The sequence below is a fragment of the Pogona vitticeps genome, chromosome 2 (genome assembly GCF_051106095.1).
Source record: "Pogona vitticeps strain Pit_001003342236 chromosome 2, PviZW2.1, whole genome shotgun sequence".
Taxonomy (NCBI): domain Eukaryota; kingdom Metazoa; phylum Chordata; class Lepidosauria; order Squamata; family Agamidae; genus Pogona; species Pogona vitticeps.
In genome coordinates, this window is record NC_135784.1 from 40,171,763 (window position 1) to 40,191,553 (window position 19,791).

At 39.6% G+C, this 19,791-nt stretch overlaps 1 protein-coding gene across 5 annotated transcripts in view; it reads left to right on the top strand.

The window, feature by feature from the left end:
- ATXN7 (ataxin 7) overlaps positions 1–19,791 on the top strand; it is a 174,239-nt gene that overhangs the window by 5,967 nt on the left and 148,481 nt on the right. Inside the window, exon 1 of one of the 5 annotated variants that reach the window (XM_078388840.1) lies at positions 3,215–9,302. The exons of 3 other annotated variants lie outside the window; for them this stretch is intronic. The gene's annotated coding sequence lies outside the window, so the exon portion shown is untranslated. Of the gene's footprint in view, positions 1–3,214; positions 9,303–19,268; positions 19,409–19,791 lie in introns of those variants that run through there. One more of the 5 variants, XM_078388839.1, reaches the window with a different exon arrangement.

A 19,791-nucleotide genomic window follows, 5' to 3' on the forward strand; every position in this document is an offset into this window, starting at 1 on the left:
CAACTTGGCCACTGTAGAGTGCTATAGTATGTAGGAGGATAGGCCCTGAATATTTCAAGGATGATTGTGAAAGCTGTAGGCCAGTAAAACCACAAGCTTTGATCGTGCAGCAGTCATGAGCTGTGCCATATGGAATCTATTTATTTTCTTTCGAGCAAATAGATGTACCTCAAGCATTCAAAAGTATATCCAGTATGTTGCACACATGGATTTTTTTCCCTGTAGTTACACTTTTCATGTTCATGCTGGCATTTTAAAATGAAAGCAGCAGTTTTTCAGATTTCAAAATGCTTCTTTTCCTTTGTAGCATCTTTCCTTTGTTTTGATAGTTTGAAGGAACATTTTATAGTGCTCTGAACATTGATAAGAAAAACATGATGGTCCAGTGATCTGCAGTTTGTCCTGATTTGAACGTGAACTTGCTGTAGGATTAGTTTTGAGCCTGAGGGTATTCTCTAATAAAAATACAGGAAATGTACAAAATCAACTCAGTATCATGTTTACATTTTAGAATATTTTTTTTCTAAATATGCTCCTGTTTTCAAATAAACTTTGCTAGGCATCACAAATACACTCTAGGCTACAAATTTACAATTGCTTCTTAATTTGTGGATTTCATTAATAGTATTGGGGTTGCCAATTTAGGGTTTCCATCCTTAGCAAATTATTCAGTGGATCAGTCACTGTATTCTGACTACGCACATTATTTCATTGTCAGATCTGTATGCTGCTGTAGGTAGTGTGAGGTGGCAGCACAGACACTGTAGTGGCAAAGGTCCTACAGGTTTATACAGAGATCTTTAAGCACTCTACTTCAGTTAGAGCTATTCTGAATTAAAATATGAGTGAATAGTCTGCTGGGTCTGCTGTTGCAAATTTATTGCTTATTAAAATGTGTCTGATACAATGGTTGTACAGTGGTGCCTCACAAGACGATTACTTCGCGGGACGATTAATCCGCAAAACAATTGTTTTTTTGTGATCTCTGTTGCGCTTCGCAAGATGATGTTTTCTATGGACGATTTTCGCAAGATGACGATTTTTCCCCATTGGAATGCATTAAGTAGATTTCAGTGCATTCCAGTGGGGAACCACATTTTGCAAGATGATGTTTTTCTATGGACGATCTTCGCAAAATGACTATTTTCCCATTAGAACACATTAATTAGATTCCAGTGCATTCCAATGGGGAACCGCATTTCACAAGACAATGTTTTCACAAGATGACGTTTTTTGTGGAACGAATTAACATCGTCTTGCGAGGCACCACTGTCATTGCAAATGTAGATTAGAATGAAAATGTCATCAACCACACATACTGTAAGTGTGACAAAATGCAACCATTAACTTTTCTTGATCTGAAGCCATCTTAGTTATAACAACTTCCCTACAGGTAACTATGTTAGTCCGTTGCAAAAGAAACAGTAAAGAACCTTGTACAGCCTCAAAAATTAGTAAATTTATGATGTTACAATGTTTAGTTGATTAGAGGCAACTTAATCAGGTTTATGAATGTTGTATGCACATATATATTTTAAAGAATTCGTCCTAGTCTTATTTTTTTACATTTTCTTTTCTATTTAAAAATTTACACTTGTTCCTGTTGAAACACTTGGCTATATAGATGTGCAAATTTTGGATAGCGATTCATTTGCCTGTTGGACTCTTGTTTTAGCCAATTATATAAACAAAGTAGGAGTTAACATGGATTGAGCAGAGTAAGTAGAAATCAACAGTTTAAAGACCCTGATTTTAAATGTCAAGTACATATTGTTCATTTAATGAGATCTTTTTGCTTTTCATTTTTATTGTTAAAAATTATCAAATTTTTATTGTTTCTTTAAATATATTATTGCTGAAAAGGAAGGGGAAATAATAGAATCAGCCCTGTTTCTCAGTTCTAACTAAAGTTATTCCTGGAGGGTGTTTGTTTGTTTGCTTTTTGCTTTTTTTACCCCAACATGTTATTTCAAAAATGATGAAAATTCCTGGAAGCCTAATTAGAAGTTCTGTAATTGCTTTCAGTAAATCCCTTTACAATGGCAATCCATGCTTTTATCCTGCTGCAATTTTGTGTTGTAGTTGTTACATGTCGCCATGATGCCTCTGACTTATGGCAGCCCAGTGAATGAAGGATCCTCAAAATGTCCTGTTTCTAACAACCCTACCCGGCTCTCAACTCAACCCTGTGGTTCACTTAGGGAGTCAATCCATCTTGTTTTTGGTATTCCTCTTTTGCTGGTTTCAACCTTTCTCAGTATTATTGTCATTTCCAGAGAATCCTGCCTTCTCATGATGTACTCAAAGTAGGACAGCCTCAGTTTAATCATTTTTGCCTCCCAAGATTTACTTGATTTGCTCTAGGACCCACTTGTTAATCTTTCTGACAGTCTAGGGTATCTGCAAAGCTCTTCTCCAGCACCATATTTCACATGAACCATTTTTTTGGTCAGCTTTCTTTACTATACAGTGAGGTCTTGACCTACGGAATTAATCTGTATTTGAATGGGGTCCGTAGGTCGAAAAGTCCTCAAGTTGAAAATGCATTCCCCATAAAATGCATTGAAAACCATTTAATCTGTACCTGGCCGAAGAAACCCCACCCACAAAAATTAATAAAAATTAATAAAATTAATAAAAATTAAACTTACCTTTCTAAAGCCTTCCAGGGGTCTCCTGTTGCCGCTGTCGCCGCTGCCCGAGGCCTCAGAGGGCTTCTTTGCCACTGCCAGAGGCCTCTCGGAGGTCCCCCCCCCCCCGCTGACGCAGGCTTTCCCAGGGTGGCCCGGGCCTACTGGAGGATGGCTACCCCCAGTAGGCCCGGTCTACTCCCTGGGAAAGCCTGTGTCGGCGGGGGGAACCTCCGGATGTCTTCCCCACCGCCATGGGAGCTCTCAAAGGGCGTTCCGCTCAACATCAGAGAAAGCCCTTTGAGACCTCCAAAGGCTCCCAGCAGCAGCAGCGGTGGTGGCTGGGGGGACCTCCAGATGCCTTCCAGGGCTTCTCCGCTGCCATGGGAGGCATCTTGGAAGTCCCCTGCCGCCGCTGATAGTGGCTCCGAAGCACTATCGGTGGTGGGGGAGACCTCCGAGATGCCTCCATGGCGGCGGAGAAGCCCTGGAAGGCATCCGGAGGCACGACCTATGGCCTACGGACTGGAAGGGGGAGGCGGGGAAAGCACCAAATTTGAATTTGGAGCTTTCCCTGCCTCCCCCTTCTGGTCCGTAGGTCAATTCTCCGGCCGCAAGTTGAAGTTAAATTACGTAAGTGGAGCCGACCGTAAGTCGAGACTCCACTGTATAGCTTTCACACCTGTACATGGTGATGGCACATCCTTACGCTTGATGACCTTTTCTAGTTCCTTCATTGCTGCCCTTGCAAGTTTCAGTCATCTTCTGTTTTCTTGGCTGTAGTTTTCATTTGTATTGATGATTGACTAAAATATTCAAAATCTTTAACAATACTAGTGCTTCATAGACAATATAAAAGTTATTTAGTTCTTCTATAGCAATGATTTTTGTCTTCTTAATGTTTAGCTGCAGTTCCAGTTGTTACACTGTCTTCTTCCAACTTCAGCAGGAGTCATTTCAGGTCATCAATGCTTTCTGCTAGTAATATGGTGTTAGCTGCATATCTTAAATTCCTAATGCTGCTTCCACTAATTTTTGTTCCTCCTTCATCTGAACCTAATCCTAGTCTCAGTCTTCTGATTTCTTGGCTGCAGTTTCTATTTGGATTGATGATAGAACTCAGGTATATAAAATCTTTCACTATTTCAATTTCTTCGTTATCATTATTAAAGTTGTGTAGTTTTTCTGTAGTCATGGTTTGTGTCTTACTGTTCAACTGCAGTCCTGCTTAAGCCCTTTATTCTTTTTCTGTCACTTAAAGTTGTTTCAAGTCATGGCTGCTTTCTGCTATTAAAATGGTACAGGTATCTGCGTCTTAAATTATTCATGTTTATTCCTTCATTTTTCACTACTCCTTCAGCTGAATTTAGTTTGGCTTCCTGTATATGTTCTGTATACAGATTGAACAGGCAAGGGGATGAAATGCACATTTCTCCACCACCTTTCCCCTACAGGTGTTCTAGAACTTCTAGTTTGACTTCCAGGAATTTCTGTCATTTTTGAAATAACATGTTTGGCGTGTGATCAATTTCTTCTTGCATGCCTGCATAGAACTTTTCAGTTCCATCTTCATCTATGGTTGGAGCATAGATTTGAATGATGGTTATATTGACAGGTTTTTCATGGAGTCTGATTGATTTAATCAGTCAGATGTTGCATTATAGTCCCTACCTGCTTGTACTAGATCTTGCCCTCAGTACAAGACCTCTCTCCATTTCTTGTGGGTTTGTCATTTCTAAGGTAAAACATTTTGTAGTTGTCTAACTGAATATACCCCATTGCAATCCACTTTAGTTCACTGACCCCAAGCACTGCAATGTTTACACATTCTCCTTCTTGCTTTATGGTTTCCACTTTACCTTGATTCATACTTCTCATGTTCCATGTTCCAATTCTATGTGTTGTGCATCACTGGACTTTCCTTTCACCTCTGTGTACAGCAACCATTAGATGTCCTTTCAGCTTTAATATAGTTGCATTATTAGCAAAAGAGCTATTCGTACTTGTTCTTTGCTCTTCCCCAGCAGCTGATTGAATGTTTGCTGAATCTGCCAATATTATTCATTAACATCTTTATATTTAGATTTAATTTTGGTTTCTAATCCTGCACCACTGGCTTGCTACAGATCTTTCCAGTAGAATTAATGATACTTTAGGTAGTTTTTGTCTTGTACTTTTTATTTACAGCAGGCTAACTCTACATAAATATACCACTTTCTTCTTGCGCATCACTCATTGTTTAATTATGTCTTGTAACAGAACCCTTTAGCTTTGGAAACTGTGTAGTAATAATATTTTTGCCTTTAGAAAATGTGTTCAATAGGGGCATCTGATTAACCACAGTGTAACAGCCTAATATTTTTCTGGTTTACATCCAATATTGCATGAACATATTACCAGGCCTTTTTTATTTCTCTTCCCCCTGTTGTAGACCTGAGTGCCACTGTAAAATCTGCTCTAGATGGTTTCCCAGTGTTCTCATGCAGATTTTGAGGAGGTAATAGAGGGAGAATGCATAGAGAACAGTTTGTTACTAGTACTGTACTACTAACATTGATAGAACAATATCATTAGATCTTGACACTTGTTCTTAGCCAGATTGGCTGATGAAGAGTTCTGAGAAATTTAAAAGCTTGATCCATTTAAAAATATTATACAACCCAGAATTTCAGCCTATATACTGGTACCTGATTTAAGTCAATTTTCATACCCCCCATCAATTTAATTATATCTTAATATCTCCCTCCCTCCACCTTTTAAAGCTGGCTAGATAGTTCAGTGAGTGGGAGTAACTGGTGTGGAGCTAAGGATCAGGAATTCGGTTCCTATTTTTATCTTGCTGGGGTAGAGCCAGCCTGCGTAGCCTTCGGCAAGCTGCACAGTCTTGCAGTGTCAGAAAGGACTGGTAAAACACTTCTAAGTACTTTACATCTAGGAAATACTGGCAAGGGCCACCATAAGTCCAAATTGACATGAGGACTCAAAATCAAATCAGCTTTTAAACATTTTGTTCTTTTTAAGAGAGCAAAAGATGAATTCAAAGTCAGTGGTATATAAAGTATACACTGCATTTTTTTCCAGATTTATGAAATTCAGATTTGCTTTTTTTCAAAATAGTGTGGAGATTAATGTGTAGGTTTACTCTTTTTCTTTTCTAATGGGCTAAGAAAAGACCTAAGCTTAATTCAGTTTACACTGATTTCCCTATCAGCTGTAGAAGACATTTGTACTTATTGCATCTGGGCACATTACTGTGACATCTTACTTATAGTAGGATCCCCATATCTCTGGGATCAGTACCTGCAGTTTCACTTATCCATGATCTTAAAATGTTAAAAATATTAAATTTAATTAATATTAAATTTAAAAGCTGTTTATACGATGCAGTTACCAGAACTGGCCACTAGAGGGAACCAGAAACCATACTACAGTATATAGCAGGAGTGGGGAATTAATTTCTACGGGGGGGGGCACATGAAAAATCTGAACTGTGTTTGGGGGCCGAACCAACTTTACTTAAAAATAAAATGAAACAGTGATGTTATGATTGTTTTTATTTTAAACTTGTTAATCTTCACAAATACTAAAGAGTTTTTTTGTGGTATGTTAAAGATAAGCAACTGATCAACTTTAGACAAAAAGCTATAAATGGTTTTGATGTCTGGCGGGCCGGACAGGAGCGGCTCGTGGGCCTACTTTGCCCAGGTCTGCTATATAGGTAATCACTATTTCGCTTAGTCTCCCACCATCTTGAGGTGACTCCCTCTATCTTGCAGCTTGTCATTGCATCAGTTATTGTCCTTACAAGACTAGGGAGAGCCCTGAGTCCAACAGACTACAGGTATATTATATGTAGTGTTCATTGTTATCCACCTTTTTTGGTATATGCAGAGGAACTTGGAACTGATCCCACACAGATAAAGAGATTGTACTGTATTTATTTACTTCATTTATATACCACCTTTCCCTTAGAACAATAGAAAATTAAAATAGAATAAATTACAAACATTACAATTCAATTAAATTCAATTTCATAACTAAAATACAGGTAAATTTTAAAATCTTTAAAATCACTTTGTTAAAGGTACTAATGAAACAGTGAAAAATTGTACATTAACAATTGTACATTAATATAATTTGGAGGCACTTGATTGCCAGAGGCCTGACTAAATGGAAAGGCTGAGGTTGGAAGGAGAGCAGGAAAGGGGCAGACCTATTCTCTCTTGGCAAAGAGTTCCAGAGCCTTGATGTGGCCACTAAAAATGTCCACTCTTGAATCCCCACCAGAGAGGTGCTTGAAGGTGGTGGGACCACAAGAAGGGGTTCTCCAGCAGATCATGTAGCCCACACGGGCTAGTTTTTCAGACAGCGTGGACTCCATTTGTGTAGCGCTGCATAGGTAATAGCCAGCACTTTGAATTGTACCCAGCAATAAAGGAGTTATATGTTCCCTATAACTTAAAAGGCAGCCCCATGCAGAACATATTGCAGTAATCAAGTCAGGATGTAACAGGCATGTGTTACCGCACCCAAGTTAGACATCTCCAAGAATGAGTACAGTTGGCACACCAGGTTTAACAGTACAAATGCACTCCTGGCCACCGTTAATACCTGAGCATCCAGACTCTGGGATGAATCCAGGAGCAAAATCAGGCTGCAGACCTGATTTTTCAGGAGAACTACAACATTGCACTAAGTTACTAAGTCACTGAATGTTGCAGTGCAGTCAGGGATATACTGTAATTTGTGACTTTCTTGTAACTATGCTCCATTTGTCAAGAATTGTAGTGTCTATAGTTGTACTACCACAGTAAGGCATGAGCAAGTTTTGGGGAAAAATGTTTATTAACATGATGCATTTTGAGGTTAAATAAATCCCTGGTCTTAAAAGTGAGTGAGCTTTTTTTCTCATGGAAATAAAAAAATTATTACTTGTACTGTACTGAGAGTTTACCTTTTGTTTTTAATTACTCTTCACCACACCAAGTTTAGATGGTTTAATGATGACTCAAGTACTCTTCTATGTTTTGCTTCCTCACAAGGATTCTTTGTTTCCTCCATTACACCGAAGCTGTAGTTTTGGGGTGTAGTTAAGGGATAGGAGGTAGTAGTGATGAAGGCAGGTGCTCTAGCTCTGCAGCCCAGAATCCATCCTCCCCCTTCTCCTTGACAGAATTTGACACAACTAGTGATCAGGAGCTTGTTGGGATTGCTTTGGAGATTATGCTGCCCCTCTGTTTCTCTTCCTCTGGTGGGGGACCTGGTGAATGGTTTGATCCAGAAAAACTAACAGGGCTCTTCTGGGCAATATTTTCTACAGTGTTCTCTTTCTTTCTCTTGATACAGAAAAGGTTAACATTGGTCCTCCAGATAATATTTACCGTAGGTGTTAGTTTCTTTTTTTTGTATCTCCTTCCAAATTTATACCAAAGGGTGTGTTGCTAGAAAAAAGTGGTTTCAGTTTTTTCCCCAGTGACTCTCACCCACCCTCATTTTTGCCCATTGAAAAGCATGACATTGAGAGAATGGTGAAAAGAAAGCTTAAAGAGAATACTGTATTTTTTTTTGGAAGGAGTTAAATGTTTTTCAAGAAAACGTTTTACTCACCCAGAACGTGAAGTGTTGGAGTGGGAACTTTCACACTCCAGATGTTGATCAACAACTCCTGTCATCATTCATCAGGGATCAGGCTCATTGTGGGTGGTGGGACATGGAAACAGCAGTATTGGAAGGTACCCATTTTCCGGTCCAAACAAGACAACGCTAACATAAAACTATCTACAATATTAAGGTGTAGCAGTTACTGTATGTATTGTGTGCATATTCAACTTTGAAACTCAAATGCTTTCCATCTTCTATGATCTCTTTCTGAGAAGAAGTAACAAGACCTTTCTACTTTGTGAAATTGCTGTTTTCCTCTGGTACCACCTTTGATCTTGTTTAGAGATAGCAAAAGCATGTGTCCTTTGTCTGTTTTTGTTCTTGGCGTGGTCACTTCCTGTGATCAACATTTTCTCCTCTCCCTCAGTCTGTACCAGCTGATTTTCCTTCTTGGGGCATAGCAAGATGACAGTAAGGCAGATGTTGAAGAATAGCTTTTATGGGTACCATAGCCTTAGCTTAAGGTAAGAGTCTGAAATAGTGGTTGAGAATCCAGCTGTTTAAAAAAAGATAGAGTGGTTCTTCCTGGACGTTCTAGGCAAAAATACATAGAGGAGTTCTAAAAAATTAATAAATATATACTGTAAATGGTACATTTGTCTCATAAAGGCATAATGTAATTTGAGATCTGTAAGAATTTGTTACATATATTTCCATTATCCCTTGTTCCTTTTTCTGTCCCCTCCCCATGACTTAAATATTTTGGAAATTGTACATCTCTAATGATAGAAAAAAATGCACCACAGTGTTTGTATGTAAAGATTTTATAGACTCTTAGCTAGTAACACTATATAGTCTCATATTCTCATGTAGAATGTTATAATGCTCATTTCTCTGTGCCACCTATATGTGTTTTATTAAGCTAATTCTTTGCCCTAAAGGCAGGTCTGGTGTGATGTGCCTTTGTCGCTCCAGTTGTTCTGGAACATTATTATCTTCATGGTATAGCCTTCTGAAAGGATTTTGGATAGAAGAAACAGCCTCTGTACTTCATTTCTAAGTATAAATTAGGTAGGTTGAGCATTGTATAACTCAAGGTGTTACTGGTCAAGATTGCTATCCTTTCATTTTCTGGGTAGGAAAAACTGGACAGAAATTGAATAGGTGAAAAAAATGAGAGTTTTTGGCTTTCAGCACCTGTTAAACGAGATCTCCAGACTAAGATACTCCTATTAGAATCTTTAAGGGAACAACATAGTACTGTATGTTGTTTGGTATGAATAAATAATAATGGATTAAAATCAGAGATGACAAGAGATATCAGCCATAGATTAAAAGATATAGCAAAGCAAAAGGGAGTGGAGAAATGTATTAATTAACTTATACCTGTAGGGTTATAATTTTTTTATTTTTCATCTGCTCATAGCATTAATATAGTGTAAATGAGCTTTTGAATGAACACATTTGAAGGAGTGACCACGTAAGTGAAAAATAAGATTCTTTGGGGGATTGCTCAGTAGTACTTGATGCTCTTGAATTTCATGCTTGTAAACAGCCAGTTGCCTGTGGCAAATAATAATAGGTTTTCAGACAAGGAGGGTGTAGGCAGAAAGAACTGTGTAAGTTATTCTTCCTTTTTTCCTTCTAGGTGATAAATGATTTCCTAGTACTGTATAGGAAGCACACCAGATAAAATCTTTGTGGCTAACATGTTCTAGCTTAAAAGCTGTAGTTTTCTGTTGTTTTACTATATCAATATTATCACTTGTTTTTATGTTGACGGCACTTTTATCCTAGTTTTAATAAATTTGGAAACAATAACAAAAACACAGTAGTAAAAATGAACAGTGCTAAGAAAAGTTTGTAAAACAGGAAAGATTTCATTGGCAATTACAGTTGATTAAAAACCAAGGAAGAAAAGAATATATTTACTTAAAATTTAACAGAAGTCCAGTTAAAATCTAAAAGAAGTCCAGTTTGATGTGAAGGTAGTAGATAAGGAAAAGGTGTTTGGGAGTTGGGGGTTCCCCATCACTGTTTTTGTGTGTAATGACAGTTTGTGTTCAGGTACCTTACAGCTGAAACAGTAGCAGAAATTTTACTATGTTGCTGAGCCTGTCCTGTTCCATCAGATCTAGGGATATTGTGAAACCCATAATGTCTATCTTTAGTCTCCTGATGCTTTGTCCGAAAAAAAGATGTGTGCATGGGATTCAGGTTTCTATCAGACTGCCATGACTCAAACTGTATTCAGCTGATTTTGCCCTTCTCCCCTTCCATCAAGATGGACTCAAATATTGGCTTTCTTGGGCAACAGGAGTTGATTGCATGTTTTGCATTAGTTCCACCATGTCCTTCTTCCTGTATTTTCTATTTGAAAATATAGTAAGTATTATAGACAGATTTAAGAAAAGAAACATCTTTCGGATTTTTCCCTTCTCGAGATCCTCACATTTTGTAACATCTACTGATAAAGTGTTCTCGGGTGACTCAAGAACTCATCTTATTTGTAACCTTTTAGTCATCCAGTGTAGCTATGACCCAAGATGAACATGTGATTACACGTGCCGTCTTAGCCATGCTGCTAGGTTTTGTACCAATCTTTGACAGGTTGTAGAGGAAGGAAACTGATGGAATGACTCATCACATCACTTCTAGGATGCCATGGATCATATCTTTTTGGTTTGTAATGCCTTTTTTCTCTTGCAAGTAGGTTTAGTGTGCTTGCTGATAGGCTGAATTAGGGTCTACTTTGGTTGTACATGACTAAAGAAATTTAGTTTCACGTAGATATAGCATATTTTGAGTTTTGGTCAACAACTACAAGATCTAAAAGTATATTTAAGTTAATAGGTTATGAAACCAAGGCTTTTAGATCAGAATACTGTATGGCTGCACAACCCTGGATATGTAAAGCATGATGTCATAATCATTTTTGGATTTTAATGTTTAATCTAAACTTTCCTATCCCCTCCCTCAGGTTCTAACATCCCTTGGGGTTCCTTTTCAACATGGGGAAGCCCTTGGAGTCTTGGGACAGAAGGAAGCCTTAAGATCTGAATATCACTGAGCTCAATGGACGAGTGGCAATTTATGGATATTAAAGGCCTCCTCTGCATCCCAAGGCTCCCAAAGGCTTCCTCAGATTAAAATGGATTCTTAAGGGGCTTTAGAACCTGAGGGAGGGGGAATAGAAGCTGTCTCAGGTACAGTAAGAGCATTTCAGAGTAATTAGGGTTAGAACTCCCAATTGTGCCCCCTTGACAGGGGCTAGATTTAATGATCCATAGGGTCCCTTCCAGCTCTGTAGTTCTAAGATTATAAACATCTGAGGGGGGGGGAACTAAATGCAGATTTAATAAGTAACTGATACAGAAAGTGAGACTTTTGTTAAATGTAGTAGATTTGCTCTATAGCATTTATTTTAATTAATCGGTATTTCAGTGATGGTATTCAGCTAAAAATTGAAGTTTAAAATTTTTTATAGTAATAGCCCTAAAATATTATCAATTCCATGAGCTTTGTTTTCTCCTTTTAAATTAGTGCTTTGAAAACAATTCATTTAATTTTCGTTGTTCGCTCCCTCCGTTTTGTGGGTATGGCTACATTAGCAACTACTATGAATGGTGGGGCTTAATTAGATCGTTCCTTCTGTTCATGTGGAAATCACTCCTGCAGCTCATTGATTTGCAGTCTAAACTCCAGGAGGCAGTGGAAGACAGGAAGGCCTGGCGTACTCTGGTCCATGGGGTCACAAAGAGTTGGACACGGCTTAACGACTAAACAATGACAAAACCACATACAGTGGGGTCTTGACTTAAGAACGGCTTGAGTTAAGAACATTTTGAATTAAGAACCACTCTCACAGGAAAATATTGACTTGACTTACATACTTAGATTTGAGTTAAGAACTAAAAAAAACCACGTGGGAGGCAGGGAAAGTGCAAAATTTGAACTTTCAGTTAACTGTTGGCCAGTGAAAAGGGTGCCTGTCTGCTTCCTCACTCCTCCCAGCGTTTAGAGAGTGGATTGGGAGACAGTCTTCGGACTGCCTGGTACTGTACTGCCTGGACTGTATTTTCCCTGCCTTCCCTGAACCTTTCTTGACCTAAGAAAAAAGAAACAAAATATCCCCCTCTAGTGGTCGAAGGCGGAATAGCAGCTTCCCATTAGTTTCTATGGACGGAAAAGAGCAGATACGGATCAAATGGTTTTCAATGCATTCCTATGGGAAATGCAGATTTGACCTGAGAACTTTTTGACTTGAGAACCGCCTTCCAATACGGATTAAGTTCTCAAGTCAAGACCCCACTGTATTGGCATTTTAGATCGTTCCATATTGTTGCATTTGGTCTCAATGTGCCCTCCTCTTCTCACTCCCTGCCTCGTGCCCTCTCTTTTGAAATAGCTGTCATCTGGTTGGGAAACAGCCTACAGTACTTCCATTTTCTTCCTGGTGGTCATTAATGCTGGGGGGGGGTATGGAGTGCCATATTTCAGCCCTGTGTTTCTCCCTTTCTACATCTTTTTTTGAGAAGTGGCGTAGTGCTTAAATAATGCAGTGCAATAGTGAAGAAGGGTTTTTAAAAACATAAAATTAGAGATGTGTATGAACTGCAGCTCAGTCCAGTTTGGTGCCGCACCCACACAGTTGTCCCCCCCTCCTGCTTTCTCTGTGCACTTGCCTACTTCCCAGATGATGTGCACTTCCTTCCTCACCTCAGTGTCACTGTCCACTCACCCACTGTAGCGTCCACATCCTTTCTCTGCCTTCTCTGATGGCTGCCCACCCAAAGGCAGCCGCTGGAGGAGGAGGAGAAGGGAAGCACATGCTGTGATGGGTGAGTGGGCAGTTATGCTGAGGAGGCATGGAGGAAAATGCACTTTGCCCATGGAATGTGTGAGTGCACACTGGAGACAGGAGAGGTGAATGCACTGGGCCTGCAGAATATCTGTGGGTGCAGCGCCAAACTGGGCTGAACTGTAGTTTCGTCTTGTCTCTAAATAAAATTAAAACAAACATGCCTTTTTTCACTTTACAGTAGGGCAGAGTGCAATCTGAAGTCACAGGAAGACCACATGGATCTCTAGACATCACCACTGATGGGTGGGAAGAACACACACCCTAACCCCACATTGGAGCGAGGCCATCACACAGCAAGAAAATCGTGGTTGTTTGGACCAACCCTGATTGTTCCAAATAAACAATAGGCTGTATCCCTAAACTAATCTAGGATGGATTGGTCCCTGTTAAGGACAGGTTGGGACGCTCTAACAAAAATGTCATGTAGCTGGTATTTTTTAGAGTGATCCCAACTATTCCAACAGGGTGCTACAGAGCAGGAAAAACTTACGTCAAGTATAACCAACCTCTCTGTTGGTTTTCTTAGTGCATCATGTAGCAGCATCAATGTCGTCGATAGTAATATCAACCTGAACTTCATGCTTTTAGTTCAACTTGCAGGGCATTTCCTTCTGTGTTTACACTCATAAGAATAGCCCAGTGTTTGTATAATGTTCACTGAAAAGTCTATTTTGCTGACTTAGTATCTTGAGATATGAGAGGTATTACATTGCCTAATTTCCCATACAGTGGTGCCCCGCATGACGACGATAATGTGTCCCATTGAAATCGCTGTTAAGTGAAATCGTCATCATGCGAAAAGCCTTTGCCCATTGGAATGCATTGAAACTTGGTTTAATGCGTTCCAATGGGGAAATTACCTCGTCGTCCATAGGGAAGCCATTTTGCGAGCGCCGATCAGCTGTTAAAATGGCTGCCCTGCGAAGCATGGGTCCGGAAAAGACAGGGCAGCCATTTTTGGAAGCCGACAATGTTGGAAAAAATCTTCGTTTTGCGAATGAACAGTCCGTGAAGCATGGACCTAATCATTGTCAAGTGGAATTCCCCCATAAGAATGACTGTTTTGTGAATCGCTATAGCAATCTCAAAAAGTCATTGTAATGCGGTTTTGTTGTTTAGTGGGTTGTCGTCTAGCGAGGTACCACTATGTTCATTTACACTGATGCTATGAGGAAGAGACAGCTTATTACATTGAATTGGTAGAGTTAGAGAGTTGGTAGAGTTAGAGAGTCAGGGAAGGGAAACTATCCAATTTAATTATTCTTTGAAAGAGGAAAGATAGCTACATAATTCATTTGCTTATGAAATAGTGAAAATGTGCACTATTAAACTCTTGACTTCTGCCTGTCTTTTCAATGATTTCAACACCATAAAACTAGAAAGTTAGTTTATACACTATTGAAATCTTTATTTTATTGTAATCTTGTTTAACACATCAGTTATTTATGTACATAATATGGATGGTATGTGATAATGGCAGTTTTTTTGCTTTCTGGGCATAGGCAATGAATGGCAATTCATATACAAACATGGTGCACAGAGTTACTAGGCAATGTTGTTTTTATACTTAATCTGTAAAGGTCCATACTGTATTACGAATTTCTGCTTCATTTAAACTATTATTTTTCAGTTGTTTTTAAAAAGTAACAAAAATAGCAGAATGGTTTTCCTTCATTTAAAATCAATTCATTTCAAATTTTGAATGTGTCACTTTTGGAAACAATATCTCTTTGTAGTTTATATAATCACAGCTGGGAACGGAGCTGCGCCTCTGTTCTGTAGCTATCAAAAAACAGAGAACATGTTTGTGGTGGTGCTTGGAATGATTTAGTAGCCATATATTTGATAATGACCCTCAGGAAATACTGCTTGACAAAAGGATGTCATTTGTAGAGATTATAACTCGTTGAAATTTATATTCAGCTGCAGTCTACTAGTATATGGGGAATACAAGAATTTCAGGTAATATGGAAGTTTAATCCTTAAGCTGCCACAATATTTTGCCCCCACTTTTTTCTTTCTTCCTCTCTAAATTTGCCATCAACCTGAGACAAACGGACATGGTGGTTTCTTTGGAAAATTTATTTGTTCCCCTTTCTAATGTGTGCCACTGAAAAAACTGAATTGATACATGGAATATCCAAACGTAGAATATCTTTATATTGTGACTAAAATTTTGTGTTGTTATTGTTTACTTGACAATGTGTAGTAGGTGCAACATGGTTTCTGTGTTCTGCTGAAGATAGACATAGTAAGAAAGCCAGACTAAATTAAGTTTGAAAGTACTGTATGTTGAGTGAGAGTTATGCAGTAGACATTAAGTCAGTGGTCCCCAACCATTTTTGAACCGTGGACCAGTTCGGGGGGGGAGCATCTGTGTGTGCGTGGGCGGGGTGTCCTTGGAAGAATTAGAAATGGTGGTACCAATGGAGCTCCATGTTCTCCACAAGTGCCTGGCCGCCGTCCTCTTCCACTCAGTGTGCACGCGCAGGAAAAGCCTGAAGCTCACGAGTCCTGTTGGGAAGGGAATAGGAAAAGGCCAGGCAACCCCTCTCTTGCAGGTGGTGGATTTGGGGGTGGCACCATCGCTTGAGTTCCTCCTTACAGGGGTGAAAGAACTTCCCGAAAGGCCCCACTACGAAATGGAGGAGTGATCTTTGGCCCCACCTCCAAGGGATCAGTCACATGTTTTTTTTGGGGAAAGGTGCGCTTAAGTCATTTTCTGATTGGCTCATTAATTTGTTTCAGTGGATAGAGTCTTCTCCACTCACTCCCAGCTCTTTTTTGTAATGAGTACCTGGGCAAGAAGCTGGATATTTGGCGTGGAGCGGGGGAAGTGACAATAAATTACACCCTCCTGCTTGCCGTTCCTGTCTCCCCACAGCCTGTCTCATGTGTCTTTGCAGTCCAGTGCCAGAATACGGAAAAAGGAAATAGAGCCTCTTGTTCAGAATTTTTGTGATGCCAAGGATGGCTTTAGATCTGAGGAGGCCGGCGCATAGCATCATCTGGAGAAAATCCTTGGTTATTTTTTGATGCTGGCAGGTACACCTGTGACAGGCAGAAACAGCAGTGGTGGTTGATGGGTCAAGTGTGTTAATTTTCCCATCATTCTCTAGACACTCCAACATTTTTTTGGTCACAGCCATAAAAATATGAAAGAACTATAGGCCAAATCATGAATGTATAAGTTGTACAATAAACCTTGTAAGGTGGTGTGTGAAAACTTGTTTGCCAGGGCCCACCAGCAGGGCATATAGGGCATTGAAAGCTGCTGCTTCAGAGTACTTTATTTTGGAGGATATGGTGGAAAATTATAATAGCAGGTACAGTTGTACCTCACAAGACGATGACCCCGCTAAACAATGAATCCGCATAACGATGACTTTTTGCGATCGCTATAGCGATTCGCAAAACAGTCTTTCCAATGGGGGATTTTCGCTGGACGTTGATTAGGTCCGTGCTTCGCAAACCATTTGTTCTCAAGATGATGATTTTTACAGCTGATCGTTGGCTTTGCAAAATGGCTGCCCTGTGTTTTCCAAACCCATGCTTCGCAAGACAGCCATTTTTACAGCTGATTGGTGCTCGCAAAATGGCTTCCCTATGGGCGATCTTCGCTGCATGACGAGGTATTTTCCCCATTGGAACACATTAAACCGGGTTTCAATGCATTCCAATGGGGAAACAGATTTCTCATGACGACGATTTTGCTAAGCAGTGATTTCAATGGGACGGATTATCGTCATGCGGGTCACCACTGTACTTCAATTAGAGCATTGGTCTAGAATATTTTTTCCTGAAGGGGGAATCTAAAGCAGGTGTCAGTGGTGGGCTCTGCTAGGGAATTGACGTCCTACCAGTGGTCCCTAACCTTTTTTACCCCATGGACCAGCTGGGGAAGGCGGGGCACCCCTGCGCTTGTGCGCATGCATGAAAGAGTGGGAGGATGCTTGTGTGGGCACACGGGTGCATGTGTGAAGAGCAGTGCAGTGCCCTGCGTACTTGTGTGCATGCATGAAGGGGTGGGGGAGTGCACATGCAGGACCAGGCACGTGTGCATGTGGAAAGGGCCTGTGCGGGGGGGAGGTCTATCTCCGCAGCCTGGTCCGGCTCAGGCCACGGACCGGCACTGGGCTGCAGACGGGGGGTTGAGTTGGCGACCTCTGCTATAAGCTTCTGCATGCTACACAGTTCAAAATGTTCAAAGTTCAAAACATGAATAGCCTTTCTCACTGATTATCTTCTTGTAATCCTTGCAAATCAAATCAGCATTATTATCATGATACAGTACATCGTAGGTTGAAGGGGAATTGCTGGGTTCATACCCAAACTGAGATTTGAATCAAGGGATTACTGAATTGCAGCTCTGACTCTGAATTCAGGTGGTGAATGTTGATGGTTTTGTTGCCAAAGCAGGGCCATGAAGAAGTAAGGAGGAAATACTAGTATGCCTGAATAAACTCTGAGGTTTGTAGAAACAGGGAAAGAAAAATTCAAAATAATAGCTTCATGAGGACTGAACATGCTCAGTAGCCATGGAATGCCATTACATATTGGTGGGGGGGGGAGTGAAACATGGTGTAGGGAGTGGAATGGCTTGCTCAGAATCCTGTACAGGAGCACTTCTTTTACAAGGGAGAATACATGACAACCTTCTATTGCAAATCATTCTTTTACATCCATACGAAGTCCTTGTTCAAACACTGCTTGAATTCATGTTTTAGATGTCTGAGACACATTGTCAAAATTTGTGTTAATAGAATCTCTCCATTCAATAGTTCTAATGAGGTTTGCTTTGAGTGTTTTTGTGGCAGAATTTACTGCAATTTCAAAGTCGGCATGGAGGTTATGAATGTATGCATAGGCTGGCTTAGGCACACATAGGCATAATTTTCCGTTCAGTAGACAGCAGGGATACAAAATACATGGGAAACCTGTCTTCATTTCTCCCTAGAAGGTCAGAGCAATATGGGAAAATAAGAGGAGGCTGTTTTCTTATTCCTCTGCCATACAGCCTAACTTCTGCAGCAGTAGTTGGCTGCCTTTCTGTTATGAGCTGTTTGTGAAGATGTTTGCCAAGGACTAAAAAGAGCCTTATAAATCTTTCTGTGTGTGCAGCATCACCTTCCACTGAACTAAGAGCGTAATCTTTGTCTTTGTGCCATGTAAAAGTACTGAAACTCCTGTGTGTAAGAAAACATTTCTGCCCTGAAGAATGTAGTTGTATTGCAGCGACTACAGAATAAATTATTTGTATATCAGCTTCAGAGATAGGTTAAAGTACATAATACAGTAAGTTGATATATACTAATGTTGTGTGGCAAGGTTGTGTACAAGAGTGTGTGGGATTCTTAATAGTAATTATAAATAAAATATAAAACATCTTGAATTTGGTAATCTGCATTCAATTCCAGGTGGTTCTTCAAAGAGGCTACAAGTTGGAAGACCAATATATGTAAAGTTTGTGCCTGTGAAACATGAAATCAACAAGCAAATATCTCCATACAACCATCTCCTAGTAGTGTTGGAATTTCGCCATGTATTAATTGACAGACTGCCATTAGTTAAAGAGTTCCTGCTATGATTTTGGGTTGTGTGTGACATTGACTCATTTTGTGCGAGTCTCACAACCTGAAATTAAAGCAGCAAGTTTGTGTTAGCAGCAATCTGCTTTTGCCAGTGCCATCTTTCCTATTACCATATGTCAGGAGAGCTATGCAGCAGTATACTAGCCACTGATATATGTCAAAAAATGATCTTCCTCTTCTGATGAGAGTTGTGGCTGGAAATAGTGCTTTCTGTCATTGGAATATACCTTTCACCATCCACTAAAGGAATCATTCTAGGGTTATATGCTCCTTTCTCTAATGAGAGCATTATATTTTGTAACTAGAGCAGAAATCGTATGCTTACTCTGTTCTATCTGTATAGAAAGCATAATATTTTTACTCGTGAAATAGTTTTCGTCTCTGCTCCTGCTATTTTAGATCCTTTATAGTATCAATTAATATCCCAGTTAGTGGAATGGTAGGTAAAGAATCTCTTTCTCTCTGCCTCTCTCTCATACACACAGACAAGCATGCACACACAAACTCATCCCCCCACCACTATCTCCACCTCCCTTTGTATCTCCTCTCTCTTTGGCCACTGAAAATGTAGGTCAAATTGCATCACCATAAAATGGAACAGTCAGAAAGGTGTTTGAAAAATGCTGACATCCTTAGCCTGGGGTGCATGTCACAGCCTTTTGTTTACATTCAGAATAACGATGTGGCGGTGTACCTGTAAATGAACAATCCTCTTTTTTAAGGTTAGTGGTATAACACCTAAATTACTGGTTAGTTTAGAGTTACAAATTCCTTTTGTTTTCTTTGTGTAATGAATTAAAACTACACATATAAATGTGGAGGAATTTTACAGTAGTTAAATGTTAAGTAACTCTTTCCAGATCTCCTGTTTAGGAATGCCATAAACTGTTTACCTATGCAAAACCTCCTGTTTTCTACTTGTACATTTAACAGTAGATTTTGCTGATTTTTAAAAAAATGTATGTGCTTTGCAACCATCAGTTCTTTTCTCTGATATATGCAAATATGGTTTTACATTTTGCTTAATTTGAGATATATAAAAATCTACTATAATTTCAGCAGAAAAAAACATTGAATGTACAATGTATTTTCAGAGTTTGATTTA